The sequence below is a fragment of the Gigantopelta aegis genome, chromosome 12, assembly GCF_016097555.1.
Source record: "Gigantopelta aegis isolate Gae_Host chromosome 12, Gae_host_genome, whole genome shotgun sequence".
NCBI classification, from domain to species: domain Eukaryota; kingdom Metazoa; phylum Mollusca; class Gastropoda; order Neomphalida; family Peltospiridae; genus Gigantopelta; species Gigantopelta aegis.
This window is the reverse complement of record NC_054710.1, coordinates 7,889,812-7,905,403: the sequence shown is the minus strand read 5'-3', so window position 1 is coordinate 7,905,403 and position 15,592 is coordinate 7,889,812.

Here is a 15,592-nt window from a genome sequence, read left to right as displayed (position 1 = left end):
AGTTTGGTCGTGTTATAAATTCTTTTTTTTAAAATAATTTTCTTTCTGTCAAAAATGCAGGACATTCAAACAAAGCATGATATTCATCTCCTACACACTCATTCTGGCATAATGTACAATATCTTTCCAAGTAAGGGATGTTACTCCAACGACCTCGTTCTACAGGTAATAAGTGGTTACCAGTTCGAAATTTAAGCAACGGAAGTGATACAGTTTTTGGCAGAAATATGTAAAATTCTTGATTAAATTCTGGTTTAATACAATTATAAATTTTACCTTTTGAGGTATTTAACTTATTACTATTCCATTCTTGGCGAAATTGATCTTTAAGTCTTGTTTCTATTAAAGATATCAACCATCCCTTACTTGAGAAACATTGTTGTTGCCACACAAAACTCAGCCCACAATTATCTAAAATACGTTTAACATTATCTAACCAAGGAGACATATATCCGTTACAATATTTATATAATAAATTCTTATATAAAATAGAGATTATCCAAAATAATTATACACCAATATGATATTATCCTTTTATATATTTGTAAACGAATCGGCATTTTACCTGTTTCTCCATACAACATATAATTAGGAGTGTTTTTCTTTAATTTTAAACAAATTTTAATAAAATTACTTTGTAAGCGTTCAAGAATATCAATATTACTATATCCCCAAATTTCAGAACCATATGTCATAATTGGTATAATCATATGATCATAAGCTTTAAAAATGCAATCTAATGGCAAACTGATATTTCTAGATTTTCTGAATAAGGAAAAAGTTGCTTTAGAAGCCTGTTCACTTAAATGTTTTATAGCTTGGGTATACTTTCTATTTTTATTGAACTTAATTCCAAGGTACATATAACTATCAACTATGTCAATAACAATATTATTAATATTAAATTGAAATTTCTTTTGTTTTGTATATCCTGAACCAAAAATTAATACTTTAGTCTTTTTGTAATTAACCTCTAAATGCCAGTCTTCACAATATTTTTGAAAACAATTCAATATATATTGTAAATCAATATCATTATCAGAAAAAAGAACTGTATCATATGCCATACAGTAACAACAATAACTTTAAACCATTTTGGAGCACTACATCAGATCGCACATCCAATACCGTAATTCCTTGACAATTATTATATTGTAACCAGGTCTCTAAGTCATTCAAAAACAAAGAAAATAATAATGGCGACAAATTTTCACCTTGTCTAACACCTTTTTCACATGGGAAAAATCCAGATATTGTATTATTATAAACAATACATGATTTAATATTGCTACACATATTTATAATTAATGTCATTATTTTACCAGTTATTCCATAAGTGATCAATTTTTGCCAGAGTCCAATTCGCCAAACATTATCAAATGCTTTTCTAAAATCAATAAAACAACAAAACAATTTTTTCTTTGACGATTTTAAAATATCAATTATGCTATGTAACACAAACTTATTGTCTACTGTTGAATAACCTTTTCGAAATCCCGCTTGCACCACAGACCAAATCTAGCTATTGCATCACTTTAACTACACCATGATGGAGTGAAATCAATGTGAACCCTCTCAGCAATGTTAGTTTTTGAATTATGGACCATTGCCATAATTCAAATATTTTTACAAAATATCCTTAATAAGTGGAGTATGGTGGTTACGTAGATGGTTGAATAAAGTACATTTAGGGACAAATCAAATATATATATATATATATATATATATCATATATATATATATATATATATATATATATTGTTACTACTTTGTTAGACCGTGTAATAGGTCAATGGTCTGTGACAATATGCCTTTAACCAGTGGGGCTAATTTTAATTAGATTAAACTCTGCAAACCATTTGGGTCTGGTTTTAACTCTACTTTATTACTTTACTTCAATGCTGGATGCACTTCTGAAGGCACCAACACGGAGCCACATACATTTACTAAGGCACAAATCTGCAAACAGTTGTATTGTGGAATAATTGCAAATCAATGGCGGCTGAAGCTGTTTTGTGGGGATTGACAACTTTAAAATCAGTCTCTGGATTTATTCCTGCACAATAATTTAGTAATTCCCAGCATCAACTAAGGCTTGGCAGGCATTGTTTTCTGGCTATAAGTTTTAGCCACTAACAGTGATATATTGAATTCTCTGCGGTACCATTCAGCTGCGTGTCTCACACCGCAGTTTTAATGACGCGGCGATGGTTGCCATCGACATTGCACGACAAGTTTTATGACACCTATAAAACTTGTTATGCTCCGTTGATGGAAAATTTAATTGTAAGGTTCCCTAACTCCCACAGTGTGGCTCGGCAGAATACTATTACTCGGTTCAGTTCTCGTTTACAGAGAAAATTTTGTAAAACAAACTAATTATGACACATATGGCTGCATGACCTTTCAATAACGTTGTTTGTGAAGGGTTTTGACATGCGTTAAAAAAGGTCTCATGCCAAGCGTTTTTTTATTTTTTGTTATCATTCTAGAATTTCTCGCTGAAAATTACTCAATAAATAAGATGTAGCATTAAAGGCATACTGTCACGGATTTAAGGACCTTATTTCTGTAAAAATGGATAATAAATAAAAATTACGTTAATTGTTGGAAACCAAATCTAGCTATCGCATCACATTAAATGAACCATGATGGAGTGAAATCCATGTCAACCCTCTCGGCAATTTTAGTTTTTGAATTATGGACCATTGCCATAATTCAATTATTTTTACACAATATCATTAATAAATGGAGTATGGTGGCTATGAAGATGGTTGAATAAAGTACATTTAGGGACAAATCAAATAATTTTCGTTTAGGTAATACTTTGTTAGACCATTAAATAGGTCAGTGGTCTGTGACATTGTGCCTTTAATTCACCGCCTCATGGGCGGGATCTAGCTCAGTCGGTTGAGCGCTCGCTTGAGGTACCTGCGTCGCAGAATCGAACCACCTCAGTGGATCCGTTCAACTGATTGAATTTTTTTTCGTTCTAACAAGTGCATCACATCTGGTCAAAGGCCGTGGTATGTGCTTTCCTGTCTGTGGAAAAGTGCATATAAAAGATTCCTTTCTGCATTAGGAAAAATGTAGCGGTATCCTCTGATGACTACGAGTAAGAATTACCAAATGTTTGACATCCAATAGCCGTTAGGTGGACTAACACTTCGCAGGACGAAAAATACATCGGCTATTGGGTGTCAAACTATGGTAAATGCAACAATAATGTGACGAGAAACATCAATATAAAAATTCAAAAGTTAAATAAATATACAGTGTATAGAACTGTGCGAAAATTACAAATATCACAGATAGGTAATATTAAAATGTAGAATAAAAAGTCAGTATCACGTAAAAAAAATATATAATAAAAGTTCTGGATGGAATTGAAATGATTCCATCACATTTCGTTGACCAAATATATCTTTCCGAGTTTCTGTCAGATGTTTACACTCCACCAAAATGTGGCGTACCGTCAGAGTTTTAAGGATAATGTTTTTTCTTTAGAATTATTTAAACATTTATTGCTTTTTGGGTGTTATTTCAAAATACAAAAATGCTCAAATGAATTCGTCAGTGCTTTGCTCTCAATATATAGAATATCAGTTTTCAAGAGACGTTTAATAGCGGAATCATGAGGCGTAAATATTAATGTTGTTACGTTTTTTAAGCATTATATGCGTGAGTACTTCTTAATACTTTTAAATCATTTTAAAAATAGATTTTCTGCATTTATTAATAAATATATTAAAAATAATATTTTTCTTGATCTAAATAATGATGAATTAGTTTTTAAATACCCACTTGAAAACTGATATTTGTATTTAGTATTTTTCTTTAAAATTTCACATTATCTTATAAGATCGATATCCCTCAGTTTTCTTTTAATGTTTGTGTGTGTTTGTGATAAATGTGTCAGTGGTTCTATGCGAGAGTACCGGCCTCGGTGACGTCGTGGTTAGGCCATCGGTCTACAGGCTGGTAGATACTGGGTTCGGATCCCAGTCGAGGCATGGGATTTTTAATCCAGATACCGACTCCAAACACCACTTGCACCGACCAGTGATCCATAACTGGTCCAACAAAGGCCATGGTTTGTGTTATCCTGCCTGTGGGAAGCGACAATATAAGATCCCTTGCTGTTAATCGGAAAGAGTAACCTATGTAGTGGCGACAGCGGGTTTCCTCTCAAAATCTGTGCGGTCCTTAACCATATGTCTGACGCCATATAACCGTAAATAAAGTGTGTTGAGTGCGTCGTTAAATAAAACATTTCTTTCTTTCTATGCGAGAGTATGTGTATGGATATGTGTGAATCTTTTAATTATTTTTATTTCTAACTTTTGTGTATATGTGCAATATTGAGTTTCACGAATAAAAAGATTTTTAAAATGTACACTGACAATGCAGTGCACACATTGAGGTGGATCGCAGGACTTCGTCTTACAAAATACACAGACGAAATGTTCTTTTTTCTTCAATACAAATGCATTAAGCAACTCCAGTTGTGACTTTTCCATATTAACAATATCATACAGAAAGTTACTGTAAGATCATCCAGTGGCGGAACTAAGGGGGAGGGGAAGGGCTCGTCCCCCTAAATTTTGTGACAATTATATTTGTTTCTTTGTTGTTGTTGTTGCTCTTTGTTGTTGTTGGGTTTGTTGTTGTTTTTTTTTTTTTTTTTTTTTTTTTTTTTTCGGTTTTTCCTTTTTGACGTTTTTCGGGAACGTTAGTGGCCTTCGGTCACGTGACATTGAGGCCCCCCACCCCCCTCCCCCTAAATGGATTTTCAAAATCCGCCATTGTGATCAGATCGCAATGCTCGCTTAGGGTGTGAAATATTGTTACGTTAGCCTGGTTTAATCTCACTACACGTGAATATTAAATTTACATCTTACGTAAGCATACAGTTGACATTCGTGTGTTTCGCACATCGGAACAATCGCTACAGTGATTTTGTATTACATCTCAGATCACCCAACCGGCTGATCAGATCAGTTCCGGATAGACACATTCCGACACGGCGACAATGCGGTCATCAGCGGGGACCAGGGGGACCGTCGGTTTAAAACCTACTCCCGCCCTCTGATTGGTAGGCAGGCCCGAAAGGCTTCGCTCATCCAGATCAGGCGTCTCTCGGCCAATAATCACTTTGTAAATTGAATAAAAATCCTTTTATCTCGTTGTGTTTTGGATCTCCGCGAGCTGGTGGCCGTTGGGCGCGTTCTGGCGCTATCTTGGAACCCGGCCTGGAATCCAATACATGACCTGGCTGCTTAATGATGTCATGTGTTGCAGGTCTCAACAAAAACACATGGCCTTTCATAATCGTGTCGGATAATCCACATCTCGTAACCAGCAGCCATCTCGCATTATAATGGTCTAGTAGAGGTCCAGCATACAAAGCCATTCTTGGGAGAGTGGCAGTCCTCCTATAGACAGTGCAGGAAAAAAGAAAGAAAGAAAGAAATATTTTATTTAACGACGCACTCAACACATTTTATTTACGGTTATATGGGGTCAGACTAATGGTTAAGGACCACACAGGTATTGAGAGAGGAAACCCGCTATCGCCACTTCGTAGGCTACTCTTTTGGATTAGCAGCAAGCAATCTTTTATATGCACCATCCCACAGACTGGGTAGTACATACCACGGTCTTTGATATACCAGTCGTGGTGCACTGGCTGGAACGAGAAATAGCCCAATGGGTCCACCGATGGGGATAGATCCCAGACCGACCGCGTGCTGAGTGCGTCGTTAAAGGGACATTCCCGAGTTTGCTGCATTGCACGATGTTTCCGACTAATAAAATAGTTCTACGATTAAACTTACATGTTAAATATATTTTCTTATTTAGAATATCAGTGTCTGTATATTCAATGTGTTTATGGTCGACTTAATATTTGTAAGAAGTCCAAACTGGACTTTGTCTTCAAATAATTTCGTACGTATGAAAAAATAATATTTTAGGAAATAAAATGAAATTTAACCTAGCATAAATATTAGAACGATCAGAAACACGTTTAATATACAGCCACTAATATTTTATGGAGAAAAATATATTTGATATGTAATTACAATCGTTAAAAAGTTTCTGTTAGTCGATATCATCTTAAAAATTGCAGCAAACTCAGGAATGTCCCTTTAATAAAACATTTCCTTCCTTCTTCCTACCATTTTATCGAGGCGTTTTCGGGACATGCAAAACAACCTAAAAAAAAACGTGTTAACTGCGAGTCGTTAAAAAGTTAATTTTTTCAAATAAAACTAAAACAAAGACACACACATCCAACACCCAAAACCTAAAAAAAAAAACACAAAAAAAACACCACCACCAACAACAACAACACACACACAAAAAACACACTAAACAAACAAACAAACAAACACAAACCAAACCAAATTAAATTACGCGAAACAATAACAACCAACAACCGACATTAATTATTAATGATTAATTAATAAATTAGAATGTTTGGCAGAAATAAATCCCAATAGACTATATGTGAGAATTACCGAATGTCTGACATCTAAAAGCCGATGATTAATAAATCAGTGTGCTCTAGTGGTGTCGTTAAACAAAACAAACTTTACTTTAAATCCAAATGTTTAATTTTGCGTTATTATACAGATGTGTCTGTTCAACTGAGACAGAAATTTTAGTCTACCTTGACCTTTGACATTTTCAATTTAGATACTGAAATCTATTTTACTATTACATGCAGCAATAGCAATAACAATAGCATGTTAAACTTTAACCAAAAATTACAAAAACAAAATCGTGGTTGGTTTTGGGTTTTGGGTTTTTTTTGTTTTTTTTCATTAACATCTACCCAAAGAGGGCCCTAAAAAACGTGACAACGCCCACATCGACGAATTGGCCTTTCATAATGATGCCACACTAGTAAGTTGTCATTTTCTATCGTTAAACTTGTATTTTGGGGGCTAAGCTGTAATTTCATGCTTTATTTATGGCTTCACAACATAACTGCCATCTGCCATTGAAATCCAAGGTAAATTATTGGCAAACTTCCTTTCCAGATCGTAAATAGAACATGTTTTTGTTCACATATATTAATAGCCCGGGTACTCTGACTGTAAGGAAGACAGGACGTAGCGGTCTCTTGATGCTAGGTCGATCTGGGATCGATCCCCGTCGGTGGGCCCATTGGCCTATTTTATTTCTCGCTTCAGCCAGTGCACCACGACTGGTATATCAAAGGCCGTGCTATGTGTTATCTTGTCTGTGGGATGGTGCATATAAAAGATCCCTTGCTGCTAATCGAAAAAAGAGTAGCCAATGAAGTGGCGACAGCGGGTTTCCTCTCTCAATATCTGTGTGGTCCTTAATCATATGTTTGACGCCATATAACCGGAAATAAAATGTGTTGCGTGCGTCGTTAAATAAAACATGTCCTTCTTTTCTTCCTGACTGTAAGAGAGCTAGGCGGACATTTGGACGGTTGTGACGCTGTAATGAGAGTACTAGGGCCTACATCCTATCAGCAGTGTCAACCAAGTCGTGTTACAATGGATCCATGCTCACTGTGGCATACCAGGAAATGAAAATGCAGACTGGCAACACTGGGTGCAGCTAAAGAACAGGAGGATAACTGGGTGACATACGAAGAGATGAAATCCCATATTAAATCTCTCTATTGACCTCCAAAACAAACCAATGATTATTACCTGCTGTCCCGTCAGGAACAGGTCACCATTTCCCGACTAAGGACTGGACACAACAGACTGAATACGCTTAAGAGGTTCCGGCTGGTACCTTCTTCCATGTGCTCCTGTGGAGACGCAGAACAGACGACCGAACATGTCATCCAAGACTGCATAAACCTACAGCAGCTGAGGGAGACTACCTGGACAACTACAACAACTCTCCAGAAGAAGCTGTATGGCACAAGAAGTGATCTACAGAGAACAGTATCGTTCATATTTACTGCTGGCCTCGACGTGTAGTCGACAAGCGAGCGAAAAGAAGAGGACTCGGGCTAATTTAATAACAACGTATTTGTATTAGGTTAAATTTCATTTTATTTCCTAAAATATAAGTTTTTCATACGTACGAAATTATTTGAAGACAAAATCCAGTTTGGGCTTCTCACAAATATTAAGACGACCAGAAACACATTGAATATACAGACACTGGTATTCTAAACAAGAAAATATATTTAATATGTAAGTTTAATCGTAGAAATATTTTATTAGTCTGAAACATCTTACAATGCAGTAAACTCAGGAATGTCCCTGTAAGTCTACACACCTGTAACACATTTGGATAAAGTGCGAAACAGAGTGAAACAAGAGTCTGTGACGTTGAAACAGAGAAAAGACCTAAAAAAATAGACTAGAGCTCGTCTTCTTTACGGTTACTTCTCAGACGCACGTGCGTTTTTAAAAATATGAAAAATGCATGTTGTGGTATTAGAAACAACAGGATGACCAAAAACACTTCTGTTCTATAGAAATGGATAATCTAAACAATAAAATATAAGTAATGTTTGATTTCAGTGATCATAAACAGTTCTAGTAGTGAAAAATATGTCTTAGTGTTTAAAAACTAGGATCTGTCCTTTTAACCCCATGCATTCGGCGACATCTTAAGCCCCGGTCACACTGTGAAGGATCGTTTGGCCGGATCCACGACGGATGAAAACCTCACGGATGACCCCGGACAGTGGTCTATCTGGCCTCAGACCACAATTAATTTCGCTATATGTTTCTATATAGCCTTAGTGGTTATAACATTTTTATTAATATCAGCAGGCCCGTGAAGTTTTGTATGTACCTTTGCCTGCATGGGGGACACATACCCTGAAAAGGACAACCCCTGTTGTCCAGCTCTTTCTCCCAGCATATTGGTTTAAACAGACACACCCTCTAAACCAGGCCGGAGTACACCCATTTTACACAAAAAGCACTACTTTTGCATGGGCCGGAATTACCACAAACAAGTCTTCAATGTCAACAAGTTACACATGTTTACAAACTACATGCTATCCCCTGTCACTTCAGTCAAACAGTTGCCACTTCATAGTTGTCTGCCATGAAATAATCACAGTCAAACAGCAGACTACTTGCGCGGTGAAACTTCCGGATTTTGGACAACCAAATGGGAAGATAACTGTAATCTGAGGCCTATCAGCGGTCCCCTACGGATGCACCACGTTTTAACAACGGTTTTCGACGGATAAACCAAGGATTATTAATGATAGGGGTTAGTTGACAACGGGGGTCCCTTCGGATCGCTAAGAATCGGTACGGATATAGTACGGACCACAACGGATTGTCACGAATGATGCCGGATCGTGTCCGTGGCTAACCCTGGTGTCATGATCCTTGACAGTGTGACCGGGGCTTGAGGCCGGGGATTACTACGATTAAGTACGGATGAGTACGTTTTAAGACGATTTATTACGGATTAGAACGGATTATTACATTCTTCTACGAATCCTTAAAGGATTTGTGAACAGCGTCTAAATATTGTAACTGTGTAAATATATGATGCCAAATATGACTAAAAAAATAATTTACAAAATATATAAAAATTATTTCACTACTTAAAAGCAGTACAATTCGTAATTCTGACATCGTTGGGAAATATGCATATTTTACCGGCAAAGATCGGCAATTTCCGTGATGACGTCAGAGACGCTGTCCAACCGTGAACCGCTATTCAGTAGCCTATTGTTTGCCATTACAAAAGCGTGCTTTCTTCGAACAACACTGAGTTAAATTACGGAATTATCCTTTATAATATGGTTTATTGTGTGGCATGGGGATGTCAAAACCAATCAAAAAAGGGATCAGGAATCAGCTTTTTTAGGTTTCCGCCAGAAGGTGATTCTAGAAGGAACATTTGGATCCATCGGTGTCAGAGAGGTGAGAAGGGATGGACACCAAAATGTACAAGTCGGTTGTGTTCGGCACATTTCGAAAAGGATGCTTTCGCTCGGGACCCGGTTGAAATGGCTAAGATGGAATACAGCAATGCAAGAATCTCGTTAAAAGGCACTGCTGTCCCGACTATATTTACCAACAGGGAGTTTGTTGAAAATTCGGTAGAGATGCCGATTCGCCGCCCTAGGTCCGCTTTTCAGAAAAGACGCAATGCCGAGGTAAAACATTCATTAGGCCCTAGCCAAATGACTTCCACCAAATAGTTTTACAACCAGCAAACGTATTTATAATATATATATATATATATATATATATATATATATATATATATATATATATATATATATGGGTACTTGTTTTTTGGCTAATAACCCTCCCCTAAAATAAAACAAATAAAATCCCCATGTCCAAATAGCACGATCCTGTACCGTAAAACATATCGCCATACATTGTATTTTCGCAAAATGCATTCTAAGCGAAAATTTCTGACATCCCATTACAAGATTGTGGAAAAACAGTACATTTCTTTTTTTTATAGAAATACGATAATTTACTGCAACAAAATATACATGACATACATGGCCTTGTAGAAATAAGTAGTTAATAAGAACGTCATTAAAAAATTTTTAATAATAATTTCTACCAGTTTATGTTTCCAACACGGTTTTCCATACCGTCGTTGGTTTCGTGCTCGCTATCACTTTCATCTTCGCTCTCAACAGCTCGTTCGTGGGCCAAAGGCTCGAACTGGTACGGCTGTATGTCCAGGTAAAAGTTTTCTTCCCACCGTTTTGCCATTCAGAAATAATCGCGGAAATTAAAGTGAAACTAGCACACGCGTACGAACTGGCTTCTCACTTCCTCTGGCTGGCAGTAGCGTCTCTGACGTCAGCAGACCACGTGACAGACCAGCTCATTAAAAGTCGGGAAGGATTTGGTACTGCCTTATTATTTTGTTGTTTTAAGCTATTTACACTAAATTAAGAGTTAAAAAAAAAAAAAAATTGTTTTTAGACTTATAGTATGGCAATGCAGAACAAAATGACAACGTTTTGTGGTCTGTTCACAAATCCTTTAAGGATGTACTACGGTTGTTCAATCCGTGATGAATTTTTGAACATGTTCAAAATTTTCACGAACATACAAGTACTACTACGATTGATCAGGGATTTAATACGGACAGCTACGGACCTCTACGGACCACAACGGATTGTCACGAATGATGCTGGATCGTAACCCGTGGCTAACCCGGTGTCCTGATCCTTGAAAGTGTGACCGGGGCTTAACATTATTAAAGAAACTGAAGAGTCCGTTTAACCGAGTTAAACGTTACTCTCCATGTGCCGTTTTTCATCCAATTTCCAACATGATTTCAATTTGTCAAATGTGTTTTCATTTTTTTAAAATTATTATTACAGTGAAACCTGGAAACTGGAATTCCATCAAAATCGGACGTTTTACAGAACACCTTTTTAAAAACCAGTACATAACTTAATCTCTCTAAAGCGGGTCCCTCTCCCTTCCGGACATTTTTATTGGTCCCACGGGTGTCCGGTTTAGAGGGGTTTTACTGTATTATTTTTTATGCTATCAAAGTGCGACAGACGGGTGAAATCTGATTGGTACGGGTGTGTGCTTTAATTTAAACATCGTCAGTACAGTACTCAGTACGATTTAGCATCACCTACAAGTTTTATAATCATAGTTCTTTGGTTCTGTATACTACAGTTGTCTATGTATTTGAACCAGTGACTTGTGTGGTTAAAGGCATATTGTCACAGACCACTGACTTATTTAATGGTCTAACAAAGTATTACCTGAACAAAAATAATTTGATTTGTCCCTAAATGTACTTTATTCAACCATCCTCATAACCACCATACTCCATTTATCAATGACATTTTGTAAAAATAATTGAATTATGGCAATGGTCCATAATTCAAAAACTAAAATTGTCGACAGGGTTGACATGGATTTCACTCCATCATGGTTCAGTTACGGTGATGCGATAGCTAGATTGGGTTTCCACCAATTAATGTAATGTTTAGTTATTATCCATTTTTAGTGAAATAATATATAATTTAGTATGAGTTTTCCAAACAGAAACATTTTATTACGCATGAATTAATATAATAGATTACTGTCGTGTGTTTTGGTATTGCCAGTATTATATATTAGAAATACAAACAATTTATTATATAATATTTACTGAAATATCTTAAAATATCAATGAAATAAAAGTGTTATCAGTCAGTCAGTGACGATAACACATTTTAGAGTGAAAATTTCTCTATTTCACGCTAAAATGTGTTATCGTCATTGTAGAAAGTGTTACCTTCACTGTAAGAAAGCCGGAACTATTTCGCTGCTGGCATTTTAAAACTATACAGATGTCATCTGCCACTGAAACCCATGTTAAATTGCCCAACTTCAAACGAAGATTGCCAATAGAACGGGTTCTCGTTGGCACTAACAACATACACCATTGCGAACATACATCATATAAGCATTTATTTTTCACTCCAAAATTGGGAATATTTCCGTCTCAGTTTTTTGCTATATGACCGCATCTGGCTATAGTACCGGTCCGAACAGGTGGTTCATTAACCGATTCACTCCGGTTGTCTCTTGCGCTATACACTCATGTCCCAAAAGGTCAATGCACAATATTACAAAATAACATAGGAAAAATACAGCCAGAAGGTTTACCATTAAACATACATATTGTTTTAATTCTTCACCATTTCCTAGAAGTGAATATGTGAACCATAACATGTGTCACAATTAGGAACAATAGTGGATGAATGAACTTTCACCCGGAAGTGATCTGTGTAGTGAGACCGAAAGGTAAATTACCAAAGGTTATATAATAAATAGAAAATTTCGCGACTCGTGAGATATGATTGCAAACTTTAGTCGATCAGATATAAATCATATTTGACACCAAAAAAACTAAATATCCTCTATGTATTATGCTCGTCAGAAGCTAGCTTAATATAATACAGTTTATATTCCCAATAACACACTCATGTAATAACCGCAGTTTCTATAATATTTATACACACACTCGTGCGCGCGCATTTTTATTAATTTAATATATTAAAGGGACATACCTTAGTTTCAAGCCGTGAAAATTAACACTAAGTTTAATTAAAGGGACATACCCTAGTTTCAACTCGTGAAAATTAACACTAAGTTTAGTTAATCTACAAACCTGAAACACATTTGGATAAAGTTACAATTGAGTGAAACATGAGTCTGTGACTTTGAAATGGTGAAATACCCTCTAAAAATAGACTACAACTCGACTCCATAACTGTTACTTCTCAGACGCACGTGCGTTTTTAAAACCTGATAAATGCATTTTGTGATATTAAAAACACCAGGATGACCAAAAACACTTCGAATGTACGGAAATTGATAATCTAAACAATAAAATCTAAGTAAAATATGATTTCAGTTATCAAAAACGGATATAATAGTCAAAAATATTCGTTAGTGTTTAAAATCTAGAGTATGTCCCTTTAAAACATTTTATTTCATGTACAATACAGTTAAAATTAAAATGTTATTCTTGTTCTGACTAACTTCGTCACGGACGTGGTAGCGCGATTTATCTCAGTTGGTTCAGCGCTCGCCCGAGGTGCTTGCGTCGCAGGATCAAACCATATTGGTGGATCCATTCAGCTGATTGGGAGTTTTCTCGTTCTAATCAGTGCACTACAACTGGTCAAAGGCCGTGGTATGTTCATATAAAACATCCCTTGCTGCATTAGGTAAAATGTAGCGGGTTTCCTCCGAGTCAGGATTATCAAATGTTTGACGTCCAATAGCCGATGATCAATTAATCAATGTGCTCTAGTGGTGTCGTTAAACAAAACAGCCCCTTATCAGCATGCGATCTGTATTCATTGCTGTAAGAACTTCTATTTAATTCGTCTATGTTTGTTTTTGGTGTTTTAATTGTTTTGTTTTATTTTTGGGTGTTTTTTGTTGTTGTTGGGGGTTTTTTGGGGGGTGTTTGTGTTTATTTTGGGGGGTTTGGGTTTTTTTTTTAAGAGAGGTGTGTTTTATTATTTTTAATACTGTTATTTTATATTTATTTATTTATTTGTTTCTTTTTTGTTAGTGAAAGCTATTTTCTCCTCAATAGTTAAAAAAAACCCCACAGATTCTAACGCTAGATCTGGTTGATATATTAACCACAGCTTTCAGAGTTACGCCATATATTAATTAGCATAAAAGGATTTTAAAACTGACATTTTGTGTTTAATGTTTCACCGTTACCGGTATTCATGTTTATATTTAAAGTACAGCTGAAGATTTAATAACAAAGCTGCCCAGTGCGAGAGTAATGGAGGATGAAACCAGAGTACTGCTATTACTTGACATGACGTCATCTACCTATTGTGGTTTCTTGCAGTCTGATTGGTCGGCGCTTCTCGTGGCCTTGTTTTCTACAATAGACCCATGGGTGCAAGCTGATGAGATAAAAGCAAATATATAGGATTACAGACGTAATTTACTTTACATCACAGAATAATTTGAGATAATAAAATGCATTAGTTAAGTCATCGTGATCACGGTAGAAGCGATTTGTGTTCGGCACGTCAACTCGATGGAGTCGGTAACATTATCCGGTGCAGTGTTCTAAATGATGTCTTGTTTTCGGTTGTTGTTTTGGGTTTTTTTTAGCCGAAAATAGATTTTCAGATCAATGAGTGTTTCAAATATGACGTTTGCGACTCTACGTCTATGCGCCCATGCGTGTATGCATAAAGAATATACATATATCATGGGCGGATCCAAGGGGGGGGGGGGGACCAGGGGGACGCGTCCCCCAAAAAAATTGTTCAAGTGCCCTCAAAATGTCCATGTGCCCTTTTTGTTTGTAGAATTTTTTTTTTTTTAAGTAAACAATAATTATATTGTAGATAAATGAAATCAAGATTTTCGTGTACATGCGCAAGCTTGCAGATATGTGTCTGTGTTATTGAGTCTCAATGGGGCCCCATTGAGGTTCTAACGCGAGTGACGCCAATTTACTTCATTATTGCTAGTATATTATGACGTAGAACTGTAGGAATTCATATTAATTGTAAATATCAAAACTTGTAGTAAGGTGCCCTTTTGACGAGTCAATGTGCCCTTCTTTTTTGGTCCCCCCCCCCCCTAAAAATATTTCCTGGATCCGCCCATGTATATGCACATACGAACATACACATACACACATATACACATACATACATACATACATACATACATACATACATACATACATACATACATACATACATACACACACACACACATACATACACACATACATACACATACATACATACATGTATACATACATGTATACACACATACATACGCACACACACACACACACATATATACATACATACATACACACACACACACACACACACACACACACACAAAACAAACATACATACATACATACATACATACATGGCCGAAAAACAGTTATATTTTGTATATCACAACGGTCAATTTAAAATCAATTTCCAATCCCTGGGGCAAAATTAGAAAATAAACTTTTTTTAGTTTTTAAAAAATTCCTGAGCCAGTGCGTTCATTCATTCTTAAATACATACATACATACATACATACATACATACATACATACACACACATACACACACACATAC